Raw genomic sequence first — 23,349 nt, 5'->3', positions numbered from 1 at the left:
TGGGGAACCCAATAGCTTGATCATGTTTGAGTGAATGGCCTAACATTTGCTAATATATGACTACCACAAATTGTGTGAGATGGACAAAAGGGAGAAAGGAAGGAAGGAAGGATAAAGGGAGGAGGGGGGAGAAGAAAATGAGAAACAAAATTGAGTGGTTAGGGAAAAGGTAGGTCTGAGAGAATTTGAGGGAATGAATATCATACTCTGTAGAAAAATTTCAAAGACCTAATAAAAAAAGACAGAGCACAACACTCACATGTTCTTTACAACCCCAAGCTCCATAAATTTTCTTTTCATTTTTCCAAGGTATTTAATTATTATAGTTCCATTCTTTTTTTTTCTCAAATAAGGTATCTGGTTATGGTTTCCCCTTCTTCAACCCCTCCCAATTCCTCCCTGCCTCCTCTTCCATCCTAACACACTCCCTTTCTGCCTCTCATATGAAAACAAACAGGTTTCTAAGGGAAAACAATAAAATCACAACAAAATAAAATGTTTCACATGGAAGTTGGACAAGACAAACTAACAGAAGGAAGAGCCCAAGAGAAGGCACAAGAATCAGAATCACACTTCCTCACACATTCAGGGTTCCTGTAAAAACACTAAACTAGAAGCCTCAATATATACGTAAAGGATCTGATGCAGACCCATGAAAGCCCTCTGCGTGCAACCTCAATCTCGATGCGTTCATATGAGTTTGGTCCATGTTGGTTTAGATGGCCTTTCTTGCTGTACTTCATCTACTCTGGCTTTTACACTCTGCCTCCTCTTTCTTATGTTTCCTGAGCTCTGAGTAAAGGGATTTGATGGAGATATCACACTTAGGGATGGATGTTCCAAGGTCTCTCACTTTGTATATGCTCCCTTGGCAGGGAGAAGCTTCTCTGATGGTGGCCGAGCAAGGCACTGATCTATGATTTTATAATAATGTCATTAGGAGTCATTTTATCCCAATGGGCATTTGTGTTTACTTTTTTTTAACAGTATTATTTGGTTTTAATGTAGGTCTCTGAGATATCTATCTAGACCCAGGTTCTTGATCATCCAAGTAGTGTCAGGTATGAGTTCTGTCTTGTGGAGTAGGTTTTAAGTCAAATCAGATACTGTTTGGTTACTTCCACAAGCTTTAGCCAATACTTTAGTAGTACTTTTTTTGCAGGCATTACACAATTGTAGATCAAAGGTTTTGTCGTTGAGTTGGGATTTACATTTCTTTTTTGGCAGCATACACCTTCTTGAACTAAAGGCATAAAATATAGGTGAAGGATCTATGTGTGAACCAGCTGGAATTCTCCATATTTAACGAGTTGTCAAGGTGTGATCCTTGTCATGTATCCTTGTCATCAGTTTGTGGTGAACAGTGTACAATCTTAGTAATAACCTGGGTAATTTAGGAAATCCAAGTGGACTCCCTTTGGCCAGAAACTCCATTAGATGTAACCCAATCCCTGTAGTAGAAGTTTCATTAAGCCAAGAGTGATGGCCAGTTTGGGCTCTGTCTCTTCCATGATTTGGCAGTTTCAGTTAGATCACCTTCATATAAGTACATATATTTTAGGACAATTCCACTGCATTAGGATTCCATACTTTTCCCCACAATGGCCCTTAATTTTAGCTGTCTCTGCCTCTATTTTCTCCCATGCCCCCCTCACTTCTCCTCCCCACTTGATCCTCTGGTTCTAGTCACCCCTCATCCATCCCCAGCTATTTATTTCACTTTGTTTTTCTAACATGATATATCAGTTTTCTTTAGTCACTTACTCTATACATAATCTTTGCAGTTCTATAAAATGCAGTTTGGTTATCATTGATTTAAAGCTAATATAAAATTAATACCCACAATTAAGTGGAAAAATAACCATATTTATCTCTCTAGGATCAGGATGCCTCACTTAGGATTTTTTTCTAGTCCCATCCAATTACCTGTGAATTCAATTATTTTGTTTTTTTTTTTAATGGCTGGGTAATGCTCCATTGTATAAATATACCATTTTTCTTTGTACATTCATCTGTTCAGTAACATCTAGGTTGTTTCCAATTTCTGGCCATTACGATAAGCAATGAACAGAGATGATCATCATTTGGCTATGTGTCCAAGAGTGGTACAGCAGGATATTGAGGTAGATTGATTCCCATCTTCCAGAGAAACTCACTGATTTCTATAACTTGGCTGTAAAAAGTTAGCACTTCCACCAGCAATGTATGAGTGTTCATCTTCCTTCACATCTTTGCCAGAATGACTGCTCCTTTTGTTACTGATCTTAGCCATTCTGAAACATGTAAACTGAAATCTCAAAATAGTTTTTCTTTGTCTTTTTCCAGGTGACTTTCTGCCTCATTGGCCGAGCAGTGCTTTATTCAACAACCATAGAAAGAAGGAGGTCCCCCATCTTGTGTGTGTGTGTGTGTGTGTGTGTGTGTGTGTGTGTGTGTGTGTTTGAACTTAAATGAATATCTATATCTATATCTATCTATCTATCTATCTATCTATCTATCTATCTATCTATCTATCTATCTATCTATATCCAATAATATGTTAGAGTTGGTAAAAAGTGACTAACCATCTTTAAACTACCCAATATAGGCAGCGTTGAGCAATGCAGTAGGCCAAGATTAAGGCTCAAGACCAATATGGATGGCAAGAAGGATGAGCTGACGAAACAACTGGACAATCTGAAGGAGAGCTGTTCCAACTTTGCATTGCCAAAGTGACAGGCAGTGTCACATTTAAGTTCTCTAAGTTACATGCACCCTCAGATCCATCACCTGTATCCTGACCATCATTAATCAGACTCAAAAAGAAATGGTCAAGAAATTCTACAAGGAAAAGAAGTACAGGCCTCTGGACCTGTGACGCAAGAAGACTAGAGCTATGTGCTACCAGCTCACCAAGCACAAAGAGAAGCTGATGCCCAAGCAGCAGCGGTAGAAGGAACAGCTGCATTGACTATGCAAGTATGGGGCAAACATCTAAAGAAGCCATGGCAATAAAGCACAAGACTGCATAATAAAATAAAATAATAAAATATCCAATGTATTATAGAGGTACATATGTGAAATCAGGTTGTTGATTTTACTAAAGCTGACAAATACCAACACAGCACATTTCTCTTTCATTATCTGCTGGGAAAACGCATTAGGAACTGCAAAACATATACTAAGATAAAGAATTATCCCATACTTCTTTTTAAAGGAGCATGTCATTTGTTTCTACTTTGAAAAAAAAAACCACAACAAAAACATTATTGAAGTTTTTCTTTATATATGGACCAAAGTCAAGTAGACCCATGACAGTCTGTTCATATGGATTCTGAAATACATTTTCTGATTTGATCCTATTATAAGTTCCTCAGCCATAAATTCTTGTCCTAGAAGTGAAGAGCCTGTTTACAGACTGATGTTTTAGGAAGAACACATCTGAATCACTTTCAGAAAGACACTACCTCCATGGCCAGTTATCCCCAGAGTGAGTTTTTCAAAGTGAAACTAATGACCACATAAAAATGAAAAGGTTGCCTCATGCTAAGAATGTGTTCAGTTCAGTGATTTCTCAGGCCTTTGCCCTTAGTTGAACAAGAAATATGGGCTTTCAGACAAAACATTTCATTTTTATGCAAAGCATGTTGTTTTAATCTTCCTATTTTTGTTGCTTCATCTGTTCATTCATTAACAATGTTTTGAGAATTTGGACAATTTTCATGTGTTTGCATGCATATTCATTCCTTTGTATGCTAATATACATGTGTGTACAGGTGTGCATGCACATATGCACAAAGGCAGGTTGGATGATAATAAAGGGTTCCTTAGGTACAATATACCATTTGGTCATTAGAAACATTCCTATCTGTGTCTTCTAAGCTCTAATATTACAAGGGTGATCAGGCTTAGATTTTTAGCTGGATTTCTTAAATTAAACTCAGGGTTTTTGTGTTTGCAGGGCAAGTATTTTGCCCATTAAAGTATCCAAGTCCAAGAACAAAGACTGTAAAATTCTCATCGGATTTACTGTACTGTAGCACCTTATTGTATATCTATTATCTATTACTCTGTCTGTCTGTCTGTATGTATGTCTGTCTGTCTGTCTATCCATCTATCCATTATATCCATTATATCCATTGGGTTGACGCTTCCATGTGTCAACCCAAGCTTTACATGATCTACTCTCACTGTTCTCCATGCACCTTGTCTTATCCTTTGCTTTTCTATAGTGTTTAAGGAAACCTTTGTTTAGCTGCACCTTTTATGTCAATCATCAGGGAAATAGTACATTCATTTCCAGGAATAATCTGGAAATATGCTACAGTAGTATTTTGACTTGGTTCCTTTCCATTGCATGCTGAGAGAGTTCAGTAAAGCATAGGAGATTAGATTTGAATAGTCTTTGTCAAATAGACAACTTCCCATAAATTGAATAACTCAGAAGAAATTGGTTATTCTATTGTTAAGCCTCTTTTATAATAAAATGAGCTTACCAACCATGTGTATCTAAATAGGACTGTTAAGAAAATTAATAAGTCATAAATGTAAACTGTTTAGAAAAAGATTATATAATATATAAAAGATAATACTAAACATAATGATTGCATAATTGACTCACTAGAAAGTCTTTATAGAACTGAGGGCAAATTAGCAGACTGAGGGGATTTGTGTGCGAGCAAACAGAAACAATTGCCTATTTTTTAATGTCAAAAAGGAGTAGTAGAGTCCATGGATCAGAGTATGAGCACAAATGACAATGTCTAGTGAAGCTGTAGATGATATTTATGTATCTTAGTTAGGGCTCCCAGAGGATATATTTTTAGTAAGTTTTACATGGAAGATAGTCCGACAGGTTTATGGGTATAAAGTTTTGCATGCTTAGTTGATAGTTATTTACTGCTGTTATTCTATGAATAATATTTGCTCTGTTGATTTAGGATTTCACCCTGAAAAGAAACTCTCATTCATTCCTGCAATAGCATAGCCAAGCAGAGAAGGAGTCTGCTAGTTTATGTTTGGAAATAATAGCTTGCATAGTACTTCAGTCAGTGTTTAGAAGGGTGTATTTCCTCATGACTTCCCAATCTTAGCCATTGATTTATGGGTACTCATACTCTCAGTGCCACAGTGGAGACAATAAGAGTTTACCCTTAGGAACAGAAAATGGGAAACAATATCTCTCCCTTTTAACTATGAGAAACTCAACAAGTAGAAATGTTCATAAAGTGAATAAAATCATTGGAATCATTTGCAGCATAACTCAATCAGACTAAATACTCTTACACTAATAGGAAATGGATGTCTTCATGGTTTCCTGCAATGTTTAAAGATGGAAGCACATATGGTCCTTATCCATTTTAGTGCAACACATCCTGAGAGTGACATAGAAATTTTAACTGCTTTGATCTTACCCAGAAAAGAGAAAAAAATGGCCAGGAGTGAGTGTATGGCAGTCAGCTCCTGCATGTTAATGCTTAAATGAAATGATTTTGCCTGAGGCAGTCCTGACCCTCGTAATACTGTGTGAGAAGAGGTGAGATAAGTATAGCTTCGCACCATCTTTTGCCTCCAAAGTCACATTTCCAACTTTCTTCACAGGATGAGTGGAAACATCAATTGAGTAGAAAAAATAAATAGTTTAAAAAATAAATTTGGAAACACATTTCATTAGTCTTCATCCAGATGCGGATAGATATACTTACATATTTAATACACTGTTAAAGAATACATGTCACCAAGAATCACGGATTATAGCAACTAACACCAAGCATACCTTGGTCATTAGGGTCCCATGTGACATAGAGATGGATCAGCAGGTGCTAGTTAGATACTCAACCTGCTGAAATAAGTAGCAGACAGTTTTTCTCTGTGATAGCAGTTTCATACAATGAACCATCATTGTGGAGGTGTAATCAGGTATAAATTCTAACCAAACTTTTCTGCTATTATTATTCAGGTAATGTGCAGCCTCTCTAAAAAGATGTGATAACATCACTGAGATGGGAAAACCTGCCCCAGCTTCAGCACATGCCTAATATACCATAGAGTCTGTTTCCTGCCCTTTACATCATCTTTACCTCATTCCTATTTTGTCGGATGAGGTTTGTGTCACTGCTGCTGAATTTCGGCATTCACTGTTGAACAATAATGGCTATGGTGTCCAAAGACGATTATTACACACCCTTCTGGAACACCTTCCTTTTCTACCTCTTCCAGCACAGTCCTTCTGGGAAGAAAGTCTTTCTTTTTAAGTCTTACAACATGTTAAATTAGTGTAATAAGGGGCAGGTGGCTGGAAAGTGGGGCAATTTTATTAGACATATTTATATTCCACCAAAGGGCTTCATTCTTTTCATTACATTTTATGGGTATATTTAAAAGTATAGTGAAACAATTCAGTACATGTACAATAAAAATCAGAGTAATGTATTTTCTTTTCTTTTAAGTTTAAAAAAATGGTTTGGTTAATATTAACTGTACATGTGCACACGTTTCTGTGTGCTATTTCCATGCACACATACCATGTGTTCTCCTCAAATAAGAGTAACTAAGCTAACTATTCATTGACCGGATATGTGAATGGAATCTGGACAGAAATTTTACTAGTGGAGGGCATGGGTGGACGTTGAGGTGCCCTTTCAAATGACACAAGTTGAGAAGCTATTGATTTGGCTTATGTGAGCTCAAGTCCCTGTCCCCGGATGAGCATTTAGAGTTGATTAAGCCCATTCACAAACTATTTATGTTATCAAATTTTAGTCAATCGTGCTAAAGAAATATGCATGCAAATGCACATTGAAGTTAATTGCTTCTACAAAAGAGATCTTAATGTGTTCTAAATGAAATTGAACCGATACAGTTGAACAGAGTATAGTTAGCCTTATAAACTAACATTCTGAAAACATGGAACTGGCAAAAATAACTTATTTAGGTTTGAATTTGAGGTCTGAATTCTAAAAGATCCTAAGAATAACTGGGTTTTGAGAAGTTGTTACTGTCTTCTAAAGTGATGTGTACCAAGGGATGCTTAAGTCTGATTTATGCTCTCTCTCACTGATAATCAAGTAATTTTCACAGCAGTAAGAATTTGCAATTGTGCTTAATTGTGAATTTATGAGAACAAGACCATCATAAAATTTTTGTGATGAACTATGAAACTCAACCACTAATAATCATGAAGGTGTTTAAATGTAGAAAATGAGCTTTATTTCATCACTCAAATCCACAAAATGGGTAAGGAACAATATTTTATAAAACTGTATCTGAATGTGCACGTGTGTGTGTGTGTGTGTGTGTGTGTGTGTGTGTGTGTGTGTGTGTGTGTTGCTTATTATTTGGCCAGAATAAATTCAAACAAGAGAAAGAGCCTCAAAGTTTCTTCCACTTCCTGGCTAATTTTAGAGAAGTTATGTATATTGTCCATCCAATGAATACCTTACAGGCTTGAACAGTGATAATTTTAAAATGTTTGAAAATTGTGTCTTCACTTCACATTACCTCCCAGCAATATCATTTAAGGACTAATTGTGTAGTATTTGTTAGCTGAGAGAAACTAATTGTGCGTTTAAACAAGTAAGATAACAAATAAACCCAGTATTTTCAACTATTAATTCCAAACTCTGATTTTTAATGTGTAGACTAAGAATTATTAAGTGTTTCTTCATCTGACATTTCTCTAAGAATATTGATTGCTTAATTCAACAAGTGTTAACTTACTTTCCACAGTGAGTGAGGAGCTGTTCTTGGTGACAAGAATAAACCATGAGTAACTAATTTCCACAATGCACTCCAGGGTTAGTCAAGGCAGACTGACAGTGAGTTTCTTGGCACAACATAAATTAGGTGCTGAAAAGTGGTGTGACAAAGCTAAAACTGTCTAGGGGTGATGAGGAAAGACAGAGAGCTTTAACATTTTATGGAATGATTTAAAAAAGCACTTCTGAAGAGGTGATATTTAAGCAGAAATCTGCAAAAGGGTGGGGGAAAGACTGGCAGATATATAGACAGACAGAACAAGAAGGCATCAGAAAATAGGTAATTACCCAAAGAAGTAAATGTAGTTGTGGAGTAGCAACAAGTCCTGCAGTCTTGTGACCAGTCATAATGAAAGAATTGGAAGAGCATTAACTCTGAGAGGGGACAAAGCGTATTTAACCTTGCTCATTGGTTAAGTACATGCAGCTTTTAAACTGGTATTTTTTAATGAATTCTGTTGAGAACATTTGTTACTTAAAAATTAAAATATTCAATCTATAGAGACTGCTAAATCAAGCTTGTGGAAACTCATGTATTCTAGACCAACAGCTCCAGGGTACCAAAGTAAGCCCTCCATATGTGGGAGACAGTTCTGAAACTTGGACTATTTGAGAGGCTACTGCCAGTAGGACTAGGATACAAACAAGCTACTTGAGCTAGCTTGTTGGAGCCCATTCCCTGTGGGGGGATGCCATACTCAGCCTTAACGCATGGGAAAGGGGCTTGGCCCTGCTCCAACCTGTTCTTCCAGACTTTGTTGATCCCTCATGGATGCCCTCACCAGTGAGGAGGAGTGGACTGTGGGAGGCATGGGGAGGAGTTGAGGGTTGGGAGGAAGAGTGAGAGGGAGAATTGCTACAATGTAAAATGAAATTTAAAAGAATGAATAAATTATAAAAATATTAAAACATTCAATAGTTATGCAGGAATTTTTGAGGAGTTGTTTTTACATAACATTTTCATTATCATAACTTTTCAGTATTTTACTTTCTGTATTTCTTGTTCCTTTATGTTTAAATTGCATTTCTAAGTTTCATAATTAAGACATACTCCATGAAATATATTAACATTGCTCAGTCAAAGGAGAGAATCCAGAGCAGACTTTCCACATTCCGTGTTCAGTCGCTATTGGGTTTCAAATAGTCAAAGTAATAAGGCAAGAAAATAAAGCAATACACATCATTTGCAAAGACGAATCCTTCATACGAATCAATCATTTATGACATGTTTATGAACTTGGAAAACTGATAGATACCTACAAAAGTGCAGTAAATTAATTAGTTGTACTTCTTTACCCATTAGTGTTATACATAGTTATATATTATATAAGTATATAATTAACTATATAATTTATTTTATATAGGTTTATTTAGAAAAATAAACAGAAATTGAAGACAAATGTACTAGTCAAAGTCCGTGTATAATGTTATGGAGGACTATATAAGTCAAATTTAGCAAAATATAGCTACATCTGAATAGTGAAAAATACTGATTCTAGTCAAGAATTTAAAACAATAAAATGACATTGTATATATTGCTAGAATTATTAATATCCTGGTACTATGTAGTGTTTTCCAGGTATTTTTTACAGAATTCATGCAATGAAATCAAAATGTCTATTGGTTCTTGAAATGACAAATTGTAAATTTAGTGAAAAGCTGTAATTCTAAGATTATAAGCTATGGCAAGCAAGATGATGTAGTTTTTACCAAAACATAGACATAGATAAATGCAAAAGAATGAAGATCAATAATACATCTATACATATATCTCCTTAGTTTTTTTCCCTGTAGTGATGAAATACTTTGACAAAAGCAATTTAAAGAAGGAAGGTTCTATCCAGCTCATAGTCCCAGCTTACAGTCCGTGATGACAGGGCTGGTATAGCAGCAGGAGCTTGGAAGAACTGCTTGCAGTCACCACATACTAGAACAGAGAGAAGTGGATTATGGAACCCTGTGTTGAGTTCTCTTTCTCTATTTATTCAGTTCGGGACTCCAAGGCAAGAGAATAGTACACACAGTGGGCAAGTCCTCCCAAAACAATATATGTATTTCAGGTAGTCCCTAGCAGACATTCTCAGATGCTTTTCTTGCAGATGTTGCATGATTGTAGCAAGTTGAAAAATAAAACTGACCATAACAACAAAAACTAATTTCAACAAGATGCCAAAACTGTCAATGGAAACAATGCTGTTCTTAAATTTATTTGGAGTCAAGCTCTTTCTGTATAGTGTAGGCTGCCCTTTACTCATATTCCTCCTGCTTCAGCCCCTGACACTGTGATTATAGGCATGCAGGAGTACATACTAATTTAGGTCACTTCTAAGAGACTGTGTTAATTCAATGAATATATCCAATGTGCATTAAACAAATCAGGATAATTAACATTTTATTATCTTCAAAAATTTCATTGTGCTTAGAATCTATAACTTTTTGAGCTTTCTTTAAATATTATTAACAAATAAAAACTATGTAACAGCTGTATCTATATGATAGGATGATCAGGTATATTTAGAATTTCAAACTCAAGATGAAGATTATAGATGAAATATCTTGGTTGCAAGAAAAAATGTTATAGGCATATCCCAGTGGAAAAGTACATGCCTAGCATACATGAGACCATGGAGTCAACACACAATACTACAAAAGAAAATTAAAAAGAGGGACAATAAGAGCCACAGACTGGAAGAAAATGTTTGACACACACACACACACACACACACACACACACACACACACACACACACACACACACACACAAACACACTCCCTGCACTCTGGATATGAAAATTAAATGTGAAGATAATGTGATTGGATAGTAAAAGAAACCACCCAAAGGACTGCTCAATTTTGACTTCACAGAAAATATACCACTGACTTGAAAAGATGTCTTAAATTTATTAGAATAACGAAAACTAAAATCAGAAGCAATATTTTTTCAGAAGTCTCATTTCTACCTGTGAAGACAGAAATGACACGAGCACACAAGTGCTGTAACAGCTTAAAAAGACACTTAAAATTATGGCTCAATCCTAAAATTCTACTCTTTGTGACTTTCCCAAGTTATGATGTACATGACATTTTAAAACATTTATATAAGTACACAGCACAATTTACTTGTAAAAATCCCAAGCCAGAAACCTCTGTCAACATTCAGGCCAGAGATTAACAAATTTTATTATCAATTCCAATCACCTCAATATTAAAGACAAATTCCTTAGTGTTAACAAAACATGTATCATTCTTTAAAATATGCAGAATAAAAGAAGCCAGATGCAACAGAGCACTTCTCTTACACTTGAGAAAAGACAGGTTTCACCTGCAGTGATCCAAGGTAAACCAGAGATTTCCCAGACTCTTATAGGCATGGACAGCAGCTGCAAAGGTTTTCAAAGGAACCTATACATGATGAAAATGATTTATATCTCAATAGTGAGATGTCATATAGGTACACACATTAGTCAAGGTAGATGTGTAATACACACACACACACACACACACACACACACACACACACACACACACACATATATATATATATATATATACATAAACATAAAATAAAAAAATATAATAAAATAATAAAAAGCAAATACCACAAAAACATGAGCACATGCATACTTCTGGATCTATAATGTATAATTATCAGGTATGTTTAGAGACTGAAACTTAAGATTGAGATTATTGCTAACAGACAATATATTTTATTGCTTATTTGATAATATAATGTGAATTCCTTAGCAAAATATTAGTTTCACATAATGACCTTGGCTTGAAAACTGGATACCTTACTTTTCATTATCTGAAAAAACAAAAATGACTCAGTTTTGGTAATTTTGCTAACTCACAATCCACCAAGATGGTGTTTAAATAAAACATTCCATATGGCAAATACTTAAGTGGCTATATGCCAATATCCATTAAACATGTTTGATTTTTGTTGGAAAAGTGTCTGTTGTAGAACTTTAAGAGAGGCTACCTACCTGTTTTGGGCTTTTCAATGAAGCTTTCGGTTATGATAGAGATGTTTTATATATATTTTGCCCAATAGGATTTCCACTATCATATACATAGAGTATTCTTTAAATCTTCCTTCCCACTACACAGGCTCACCTGATTTCATCCAAGTAAGAGAAATTATTGGACTCACATATATTTGCAAGATTACTCTGATTAAAAGAATTGAGAGAGTATGGTGGCCTCATACCTTTCCCTGAACTCACATAGCCTACTGAAAAAGCTCAGCTCAGTTTTGGGACACGTTAATGACAGGTGTATTTTCTTTCTTCTTACTGCCAGTAAAGTACTTAAGTATTCAGGAATGGAGGTATTATTAAGATTTATATTTGAGCAAGAAACTTTTGGAGCCATTAGTTACTGTGTCTAAACTAATGTTCCAGTTCAGATAATCCAGATCATCAAATAATTCAATATTGAGAGTTATGGACAATAACTTTTAGTGAGTAGACCTTTATTTTCTATTTTCTATTGCCTTTATGGATGTGGAAGCTTCTCTTCACAGTGATTTAGGATTTTTAGATACTTCTCAATGATTTCTTATCATGAAGAAGACTAAAGTCTTTTGTGTTTGTATATCTTAAAGTAAGTCACAGTAATGTTCTTGAATTATTCTTATTTTGCTCTTCAGCCCCTGATACTGGATTTTAGCCTGTTTATGTAATATGATGTATGTCAAACCTATAAATATATTTTACTGTCTCTTAATTTCTATCATAATCACATATTTTTGCAACTGCATATATTAGATTAGATAGCATTAATCTTGCCCCTACAGCAATGAGGACTCAATATATACACATAATATAGGGCCCAAAAGGAATTGGCCAGATTAGTAACTAATGATAAAACTGGCATAATTTGTATTGTACAACAGTAAGGTGTTTCTCATAGACATTTTAAAAAAGCAAAAAAGCAACAAAAAACAAAAAATAAAAAATAAAAAACCTTAGAGGAACAGAGGCATTTCATGTGGAAGAAATAGCAAATTGAATGATTGGTAATAATTATGTATCAAATCAATTATTTATATCTCATTATTTTTACAAAACTAGAGGTGGAAGCAATATGGCTATTAACAAATAAATAAAAATAAGGTCTGATGAAAGAAGTTTGGTGAAACTTCTATGTATATACTCGTGATTTATTCCTACTTTATTTAGTAGGTTCCCTGTCATGGTAGTAATTCATTAATAATAAAAATAATAAAGAACAGTAGGTAAAGAAAAAAAAGCACTTTTCTATTTTTCATATTTTTATTAGTTCAAATTAGGAACAAGCTTGTTTCACATATCAATCCCTTCTCCCTCTCCCTCCCCTAACTCCCAACCCTCCTCACCCCATCCACCGTCCACTCCCCAGGCAGGGTAGGGCCCTCAATAGGGGCTTCCCAAAGTCCACCATATCTTCCTGGGCCATGCCTAGGCCCTTCCCCATGTGTTCAGCCCAACAGTGCATCCCTTCACGTTGGATGGGCTCTCAAAATCCCTTCTTACACCAGGGAAAAATACTAATCTATTACCAGAGGCTCCCTGGAGTGCAGAGGCCTCCTTATTGACATCCATGTTCAAGGGTCTGTATCAGTCCTGTACTGGCCTCCCAGACAGCTGTCTGGGGTTGTTGTGCTCCCCTTGTTCAGGCCAGCTGTTTCTATGGGTTTCACCAGCCTGGTACTGAACCTTTGATCTTCATTCCTCCCTCTCAGCAACTAAGTTCCAGAGTTCAGTTTAGTGTATGTCTGTGGGTGTCTGCCTCTGCTTCTATTAGCCACTGGATGAGGACTCTAGGATGGCATAAAAGCTAGTCATCAATCTCATGTTACAGGAAGGGTGTTTAGGGTTATCCTCTCCACCATTGCCTGGATTGTCAGTTCGTGTCATCCTTGTAGATCTCTGGAAATCTCCCTAGTACCAGATTTCTCCTCAGACCTATAATGACTCCCTCTAATATGGTATCTCTCATCCTGCTCTCCTCTATTCTTCTCCCAACTCAACATTACTGATCCTCTGTTTCCTCCACTCCTCCCCACTTCTCCTCCTCTCATTCTGGCAGCTCCCAATCCCCTACCCTCAGGCTCCCAATTAGCTAGTAGTTCCTGCCCCTCCCCATTCCTGGGGTCCATGCATTTTTCCCTTAGAGTCCTTCATGTTTCCTAGTTTCTTTGTTGAAGAGGATTGTAGTCTGGTAATCCTTTGTTCTATGTCAAAACTTCATATATGAGTGAGTACATACCATGTTTGTCTCTTTGTGACTGGGTTACCTCACTCAGGATGGTTTCCTCTAGTTCCATCCATTTTCCTGCAAATTTCAAGGTTCCATTGCTTTTTTTCTGCTGAGTAGTATTCCATTGTATAAATGTACCACATTTTCTCTATTCATTCTTCAGTTGAGGGGCATCTAGGTTGCTTCCAGGTTCTGGCTATTACAAACAATGCTGCTATGAACATGGTTGAACATATGTCCTTGTTGTATCAACATGCACTATTTGGGTATATACCCAAGAGAGGAATGGCTGGATCTTGAGGTAGACTGATTCCCATTTTTCTGAGCAACTGCCATACTGATTTCCAGAGTGGTCTTACAAGTTCACACTCCCAGCAGCAATGGAGGAGTGTTCCTTTTTCTCCACATCCCCTCCAGCATAGATTGTCATCAGTATTTTTTATTTTAGCCATTCTGACATGTGTGAAGTTGTACCTCAGAGTTGTTTTGAGTTGCATTTCTCTGATGGCCAAGGATTTTGAGCACTTTCTTAAGGGTCTTTCAGCCATTTCAGAATCCTCTATTGAGAATTCCCTATTTAGTTCTGTACCCCACTTTCAATTTCACTGTTTGGTGTTTTGGTGGCTAGCTTCTTGAGTCCATTGTATATTTTGGAGATCAGCCCTCTGTCAGATCTGGGGTTGGTGAAGATCTTTTCCCATTCTGTGGGCTGTCCTTTTGTCTTACTGACTGCGTCCTTTGCTTTACAGAAGCTTCTCAGTTTCAGGAGATCCCATTTATTAATTGTAGATCTCAATGTCTGTACTACTGGTGTTATGTTAAGGAAGCGGTCTCCCATGCCAATTCGTTCAAGAGTATCTCCTATATTCTCTTCTAGAACATTCAGTGTGGGTGTATTTCTGTTGAGATCTTTGATCCATTTGCACTTAAGTTTTGTGCCCGGTTACAGCTGTTTTCAGAACTATGGCTCTATAATAGTGCTTGAAGTCAGGGATTGTGATACATCCAGAAGATGCTTATTGTACAGAGTTGTTTTGGCTATCATGGGTTTTTTTTTCCATATAAAGTAGACTATTTTTTTCAAGGTCTGTGAAGAACTGTGTTGGGATTTTGAAGGGGATTGCATTGAAACTGTAGATTACTTTTGGCAAGATTGCCATTTTTACTATGTTGATTCTACCTATCCAAGAGAATGGGAGATCTTTCCATATTCTGGTATCTTCTTTAATTTCTCACTTTAATGACTCAAAGTTCTTATTGTACAGGTCTTTCACTTTTTTGATTAGTGTTACCCCAAGATATTTTATGTTGCTTGTGGATATTGTGAAGGATTTTTCTACTAATTAGTTCCTGATTGCATTTATCATCTGTATATAGTAGAGCTAGTGATTTTTTTGAGTTAATTTTGTATCCTGTTACATTACTAAAGTTGTTTATCAGCTGTAGGAGTTCCCTGGTAGAGTTTTTGGGGTCACTTATGTAGACTATCATATCATCTGGGAATTGTGAAAGTTTGACTTCCTCCTTTACAATTTGTATAACTTTGATCTCCTTTATTGTCTTTTGGTCTAGCTAGAACTTCAATGGCAATATTGAAGAGATATGGGGAGAGTGGACAGCCTTGTCTTGTTCCTGATTTTAGAGGAATAGCTTTGAGTTTCTCTCCATTTAGTTTGATGTTGGCTGTTGGTTTGGTGTATATTGCTTTTATCATGTTTAGATATGTTCCTGTTATTCCTGTTCTCTCCGAAGATCTTTATCATGAAGGGATGTTGGATTTTGTCAAAGGCTTTTTCAGCATCTAGTGAGATGATCATGTGGTTTTTCTTTTTCATTTTGTTTATATGGTGGATTACATTGATGGATTTTTGTATGTTGAACCATCCTTGCATCCCTGGGATGAAGCCTACTTGATCATGGTTGATGATTTCTCTGATGTGTTCTTGGATTCGATTCACCAATATTTTGTTGACTATTTTTGCATCAATGTTCATGAGGGATATTGTTCTGTAGTTCTCTATTTTAGTTGTATATTTGTGTGGCTTGGGGAATCAAAGTGATTGTAGCATTGTAAAAAGAGTTTGGCAATGTCCCTTCTGCTTCTATTGTGTGGAAAACTTTGAGAAGTACTGATATTAGCTCTTATTTGAATTTCTGGTACAATTCTGCAGTGAAGCCATGTGGCCTTGGGCTTTTTTGGGGGGCGGGATTGGAAGTCTTTTGATGACTGCTTCTATTTCATTAGAGGTTATAGGTCAATTTAAACTCCTTTTCTGTTGTTGGTTTAATTTTGGTAAGTGATATCTATTGAGGAAACTGTCAATTTCCTTTAGATTTTCAGATTTTGTGAAGTACACGTTTTCAAAGTATGACCTGAAAATTCTCTGGATTTCTCAGTGTCCGTTGTTATATCCAATTTTTTGTTTCTGATTTTGTTAATTAGAATTCTCTCTCTCTGCCTTTTGGTTAGTTTGGATAGAGGTTTGTCTATCTTGTTGATCTTCTCAAAAGTTCAACTCTTTGTTTCATTGATTCATTGTAATGCTTTCCTAGTTTCTACTTTATTGATTTCAGCCCTAGGTTTGATTATTTCCTGGCATCTACTCATCTGTGGTGAGTTTGCTTCTTTTTGTTCTAAAGCTTTCAGTTGTTCTGTCAATTCTCTCGTGTGACTATTCTCCAGTTTCTTCATGTGGGCACTTAGTGCTATGAACTTTCTTCTTAGCACTGCTTTCAAAGTGTCCTGTAATTTTGGGTATATTGTGTCTACATTCTCATTAAATTCTAGGAAGTCTTCAATTTATTTATTTTTTTATTCCTCAACCCAGGAATGATTGGGTATTATTCAATTTCCACGAGTTTGTAGATTTTCTGCAATTTGTATTGCTGTTGAATCCTAGCTTTAAAGCATGGTGATCTGATAAGATAAAGGGGGTTATTTCAATTCTTTTGTATCTGTGGAGGTTTGCTTTGTTGTCAACTATGTGGTCAATTTTAGAGAAGGTGCCATGTGGAGCTGAGAAGAAGGTATATTCTTTTGTGTTTGGATGGAATGTTCTATAGATATCTGTTAAACCCAGTTGGGTCATAACTTCTGTCAGATCCTTTGTTTCTTTGTTAAGTTTCTTTCTGGTGGTCCTGTCTAGTGGTGAAAGCAGGGTATTGAAGTCTCCTACTATAAGTTTGTGTGGTTTTATGTGTGGTTCGAACTTTAGTAATGCTTCTTTTACAAATGTGTGTGCCTTCATATTTGGTGCATAGATGTTCAGGATTGAGACTTCATCTTGATGGACTTTTCCTGAGATGAGTATAAAATGCCCTTCTTCATCTCTTTTGATTGGTTTTAGTTTGAAGTCTAATTTGTTAGATATTAAGGTTGCTACACCAACTTGTTTCTTGGACCCATTTGATTGGAAATTCTCCCAACCCTTTACTCTGAGGTAATGCCTGTCTTTGAAGTTGAGGTGTCTTTCTTGTATACAGCAGAAGGATGGATTCTGTCTTCATAACCGTTCTGTTAGCCTGTATCTTTTTATGGGCAGGTTAAGATCATTGACATTGAGGAATATTAATGTGCATTGATTGTTGGTTCTTGATTGTTTTGGATTTATTGTTAGTGGTGTCATTGTGTGTGGGTTTTGCCCTCCTGTTTCTTTTTGTGTTTGGTAATGTTGGTTTATCTATTGACTATGTTTTTGTGAGTGCAGTTATCTTCGCTGGGTCAGAATTTTCCTTCTAGAACTTTCTATAGTGCTGGATTTGTGGATATGTATTGTTTAAGTGTGGTTTTGTCATGGAATATCTTGTTTTCTCCATCTATAGTGATTGAAAGTTTTGCTGGGTAAAGTAGTCTGGGTTGGCATCCATGCTCTTCAGTGTTTGTAGGATATCTATGCAGGACCTTCTGGCTTTTAAAGTTTCCATTGAGAAGTTGGTTGTGATTCTGATAGGTCTGCCTTTATATGTTACTTGGCATTTTTCTTTTGCTGCTCTTAAAATTTTCTCTTTATTCTGAAGGTTTGGTGTTTTGATTATTATGTGTTGAGGGGAATTCTTTTTGTGGTCCAGTCTGTTTGGTGTTCTGTCAACTTCTTGTACTTTCATAGGCATATCCTTCTGTAGGTTGGGGAAGTTTTCTTCTATGATTTTGTTTTATATGTTTTCAGTACCTTTGAGCTGTATTTCTTCACCTTCTTCTATACCTATTATTCTTAGGTTCAGCCTTTTCACAGTATCCCATATTTCCTTGATATTTTGTATTAAGGATTTGTTGGACTTGTGATTTTTTTTGGTCGATGACTGTATATCCTCTAGCAAGTCTTCAACAACTGAGATTCTCTCTTCCATCTCTTGCATTCTATTGGTTATACTCACATCTTTAGTTCCTGATGGTTTATCCATTATTTTTATTTTGAGCATCACTTCATTCTGTGTTTTCTTTATTGTTTCTATGTCAGATTTCATGCCTTGAACTGTTTTGAGTGCTTCCTTCACTTGTTTGGTTGTTTTTTCTTGGCTTTCTTTAGATTCTTTAAGAGATTTGTTTACTTCTTGAATCTTTTGGTTTGTCTTTTACTCCATCTCATGTAATTTTTTGCTTGTTTTTTCTTCTATTTCTTTAAAGGCTTTTCTTGTTTCCTCTTTAAAGGACTCTATCATCTTCCTAATATAATTTTTGAGGTCCATCTCTTCTTCATCCTCTGTGTTGGGCTTTTCACATCTTGCTGGTGTGGAGTCTCTAGATTCTGGTGGTGTTATGTTGGTTTTTCTGTTGTTGAGTGTGTTTTTACTCTGGCACTTCCCATCCCTTCTTCCAGTGAATGCAGGTGGGGTCTCTCCCTCTCTCTAGTGGCAGGAGGATTGCTCAGCCTCTGGTGGCAGCCAGATGGCAGAGGGCAGTGGATGGACAAGTGTGGAGTGTGTCCGGATTCAGGGTGGACCTTCCTGGTCTGGAAAGATCCACTCTTGCGCCGGTAGGCTCAGGCAGAAGCAAGCAGAGGTTGATGGGGGAGGTTGGGGAACAGAGTAATGCCCAGACTCACCTGAGGCTCCGGCACCCTCAGCAGGATTGAGGGCAAGCACTTTTCACTGTAAACATTCAATGTGCAAGGCATTGTTTCACACAGGGACATTTTCATATGAGTAAACATATTATACAGTGAGAATACACTCCTACACCACTTATCATCCCATTTCTCACTCTTGCAATTTCCATTAGTTCTGTTATTCCTCTAGTCAGGTTTACTTATATTTTCTTATTGTGTGTGTGTGTGTGTGTGTGTGTGTGTGTGTGTGTGTGTGTGTGTATACATATGATTTTTATGTGTCTATACAAAATTCAGAAATCACATATGAGAAAAAACATGCACTATGTGTCTGTTTAATGCTGATTTAATTTGCAATTTGCATAATATAATTAATTCCTCTGGATGAAATAACTGAACAATCACAGATTTCTACAGTTTTCATGTATGTAAAATAGTTACTTTTAAATATTTTGTTAGTTCTTTTTTCTCTTTCATTGAAAATCAATTCTTTTCTCATACAATATATCTGATTATAGTTTCCCTTTTTCTACTCTTCCTAGCTCCTCCCTACCTCCTCTTCCATCTGAATCCACTCCATTTCTATCTCTCATGGGAAAGAATACGCTTCTAAGAGATAACAACCAAATACGACAAAGTAGAGTATAAGATGAAGCAAAAGCTGTCATATCAGAGTTAGACATGGCAACCCAACAGGAGGAAAAGAGTCCTGAGAGCAGGCAGAAGAGTTAAGGGCCCACTCTTTCACACACTCGGGAATCCCATAAAAACACTAAACTTAAAAACCATAATACATACCCTCAGTAAGTGATCAAGACCCATGTAGGCCCTGTGCATGCTGCTTCAGTCTCTGTGAGTCTGAATGAGCGTTGTTCAATGGATTTAAAGGACTCATTCTCCTGGTGTTCCCCCAATGCCTGCTGACTCTTACACTCTTTCTGCCTCCCCTTCTGTGGGTTTCCATAAGCTCTGATGGGAGGAATTTGATGGAAGTGAGTATTCTAAGCTCTCTCTCTCTCTCTCTCTCTCTCTCTCTCTCCGCCCACCCAGCACACCCCTCCCGGGAACGACCCGCGTCACCCCCGCGCCCTCGTCTCTCTCTCTGCGTCTTTCTCTCCTGCCTCCCCCGTGTGTGTGTGTGTGTGTGTGTGTGTGTGTGTGTGTGTGTGTGTCTGCCTGTCTGTCTGTCTGTCTGCCTGTCTGTCTCTTTCTCTCTGAATGGTGTCTGACTGTGGTTCTCTTTATTTTTTCCCATACTCTGCAGGAGGAAGCATCTCTGATGATGGCTGAATAAGGCACTGATCTATGAGTATAGCAGAATATCATTAGGAGTCATTTTATCACTGCTTTTTTTAAAGACAGTAGAATTTAGTTTTACCCTAGATCTCTGGGTGTTTCTATCTACTATTTTATAATCGCTTGGCTTTTCTAGCTTCTATTTTCTAATTCCAAGTGTCTAAAAATTTCATCAGTGTTTTAAAACACAGAAAGATATGTATCTAGTGTCTGATCTTACAAGGATTTTGCTAAACAGAGTTCCCTTACTATATAACAATTTATTTTCTCAGTATTATAGATGAATATCAAGCATTCCCACATGGTTAGCACCATCTGTTGTAACTACCAAAATACTTGGGGGGCGGCTTCTTTCTAGTCTTTATTTACAATCCAAAATGAACATTTGTAAATTTGTAAAACTCATAAACAAAAACATGGCATTCTATGCAGGAGATGTCGGAAGGAAAATTCCTTTTTTAGATACAAGCAGACTATCATATTACATTCAGTAGTCCATACAATTAAATTGTTTCAGGCTCTTGTGTAGTTCAGCAATAAGCAATGAAACTTGTCTTAATAACCCTGCACTGTTATCTCTGTTGTTTCCACACAGACATATTATATTTTGTTTTGTAGAGGCTTAATGTCAAACATATTTACTGAATTTTCATGTTTGTAAATCAATCATATGTAAAATTCATGTATCTAGTATTAGTCAGAATACCTGATTAAGATGAGCTCTGATTAATCACTTTTAGATCATTTCAGAAAAAAAAAGGATTATGGAGACATGGTTGTGATGTCAAGACTTCCAGACTGGTTCAGTTGATGGATCTACGAGTTGGAGATCACAATGAAGCACTCACTAAAAGCAGTGAGAGTGGCATTCATTTTCACACTACTCATTTATAACAAATGCATTTTCTGTCTGCACTCTGTGCCATGCTTTTTGACAATCACTATGATTCCTGTTCTGCCTTTGCATGACATCTTCCACACTGTTCTTTGTTCACTGTAATTGTTGTTCCACCTGCCCTGAAGTAGGGAAGCGAGCAGTGAGAATAGAATGGGAAAGCGTGGGTGTATTTGGAGCCCCGAAGTGGGTGTTTATCACCTGTAGTTGGAGTTACAGGCAGTTTTGAGCTCCCAGGGAGAAAAACAAAAACAGAAAACCAAAAATAAGGATCCAAACCCATGCACAAACCTAAAACGTATTTTCTTCTCAATTGCCTCAATTTTCCCCAAGGTGACCCTCATTTTCATTTTGCTATGATTTAAGAAAAATGAATATTGGTTACTGAAGACTTAGGAAGTATTGAAAATGACCATGGAAATTTAAATTTTTAACACTTGTAGACTTGCCTTCTTTTATTCATTCTGTGATATTTTTGCTCAGATCACATGGTTGAGAACTACTTGGTCTCTGTTCCCCTTTGTTCTAGAATCATTTCTTTATTTATAGGTTTAAAAAGCTATGTTTATGTATGACTGAATGATATATTCTATTATGATAAACCTTTCCGCCAAAAGCCGCATGAGCCCCACCACCACGTGTACACTTTATGTAAGCTGCCCGCCCTAGTTAGGGCCCAAATAAATACACAGAAACTTGTATTAGGTTCAAAGCTGCTTGGCCAATGACTAGGATTCCTAATCTGTTGACTCAGTCTTAATTATCATAAATCTATATATTTATAAGACTTATCTTTTCAGACTCCTTATTGGTGTCCCTCCTTGCTGGTGGATCACATCCTGCGCTGGAGCAAGAGCGGAGAGGAAAAGGGGACCCTTCCTGTTTCTCCTTCACTTAAATATGAGTCTCCTTGCTATGTCACTTCCTGCCTGGATCATCACTTCTCTACTACATTTCCCAGAATCCTCTTTGACTCCAAGTCCCATCTACTTGCTGTCTCATTGGCCAAACAATATTTTATTTAATAATCAATAAGATAAACATACACAGTACATTCCCCATCAATATTCCTTTCACATTTGTTAACTTACCTGATTTACATGGAATTAAAGACTTTTTCCAAGACAAATGTACAATAACTCACTGAGTAATAAAACTGGCCAACTTTAAAGAAATAGCAATTGAAGAACTAAGTTTCTGTTAAGATAAATTTGAATTTAATTAATATTTTGCAAAACTGAATTCAAATGAATTTTTATGAGAACTTTATGCTCTCTGAAATCTACACTTTCAAGGTTATACATATTTCCTCTTCAACATCTATTCTCTATGAGTTTGTATTACCTTATTAGGTCACCCAAGCCTCACATCTCATTAATCTCTACACTCTGGAGTCTTTTTGCACTGATTCATCCTGTCTGTTCTTGACAAGAGTGTTAATTTTAAAGCAGCCCCATTCTAAAATCTCCTTGGGATTCTTTTTTATTACCAATGTGGTAGATTACAAAACATTCATTCTGTCCTCTGTGACTAAGCTTTCTGCAATAATTTTCATTAAGAAATTTTTGTTTCTTTTTGTTTAATTCTACAAATCCTTTCAGTGTATTATGGCTTCTGGTTTTGTGTTTTTCTAAGGAATTTGTGTGTGCAAACTAATGAGTCTCAGGGTCTATGTCTGACTCTTGTGCCTTTTCTAGGGCTCTTTTCCTTCTGTTTTTTTTTTTTCAATGTGTTTGTATTGTCTTATTATATTATTTTAATTTATTATTATTCCTTAGAAGCCTGTTTCCTAATGAGAGACAAAAAGGGAGTGGATCCAGATGAGAGGGGAAATGATGAGAAACTGGGAGGGGTAGAGGGAATGAAAACTGTAATCAGGATATATCACATGAACACTTTTCAATAAAAATAGAAAAAAACATACAAATTGTTAAGTTGTCTTAATTTTTATTTAAAATTGATGTCTATTTATAGTTCTTTGATTCTGTGGAAATATTTTAGGTTTAGAGTATATAGCAGACAGGTATAATCTTAATGTTTCTCTCTTCTGGACTCTTAGTCATTTCCTGTCATCAAGCCTGGATGAAACTTGTGAGTAATGAGACCACATAGCTTCATTTGTCTTCATTTCCCA

This window comes from Cricetulus griseus (genome assembly GCF_003668045.3).
Source record: "Cricetulus griseus strain 17A/GY chromosome 1 unlocalized genomic scaffold, alternate assembly CriGri-PICRH-1.0 chr1_0, whole genome shotgun sequence".
Lineage (NCBI taxonomy): Eukaryota > Metazoa > Chordata > Mammalia > Rodentia > Cricetidae > Cricetulus > Cricetulus griseus.
The sequence above is the reverse complement of the archived record's forward strand: the minus strand, read 5'-3'. Positions refer to the sequence as shown.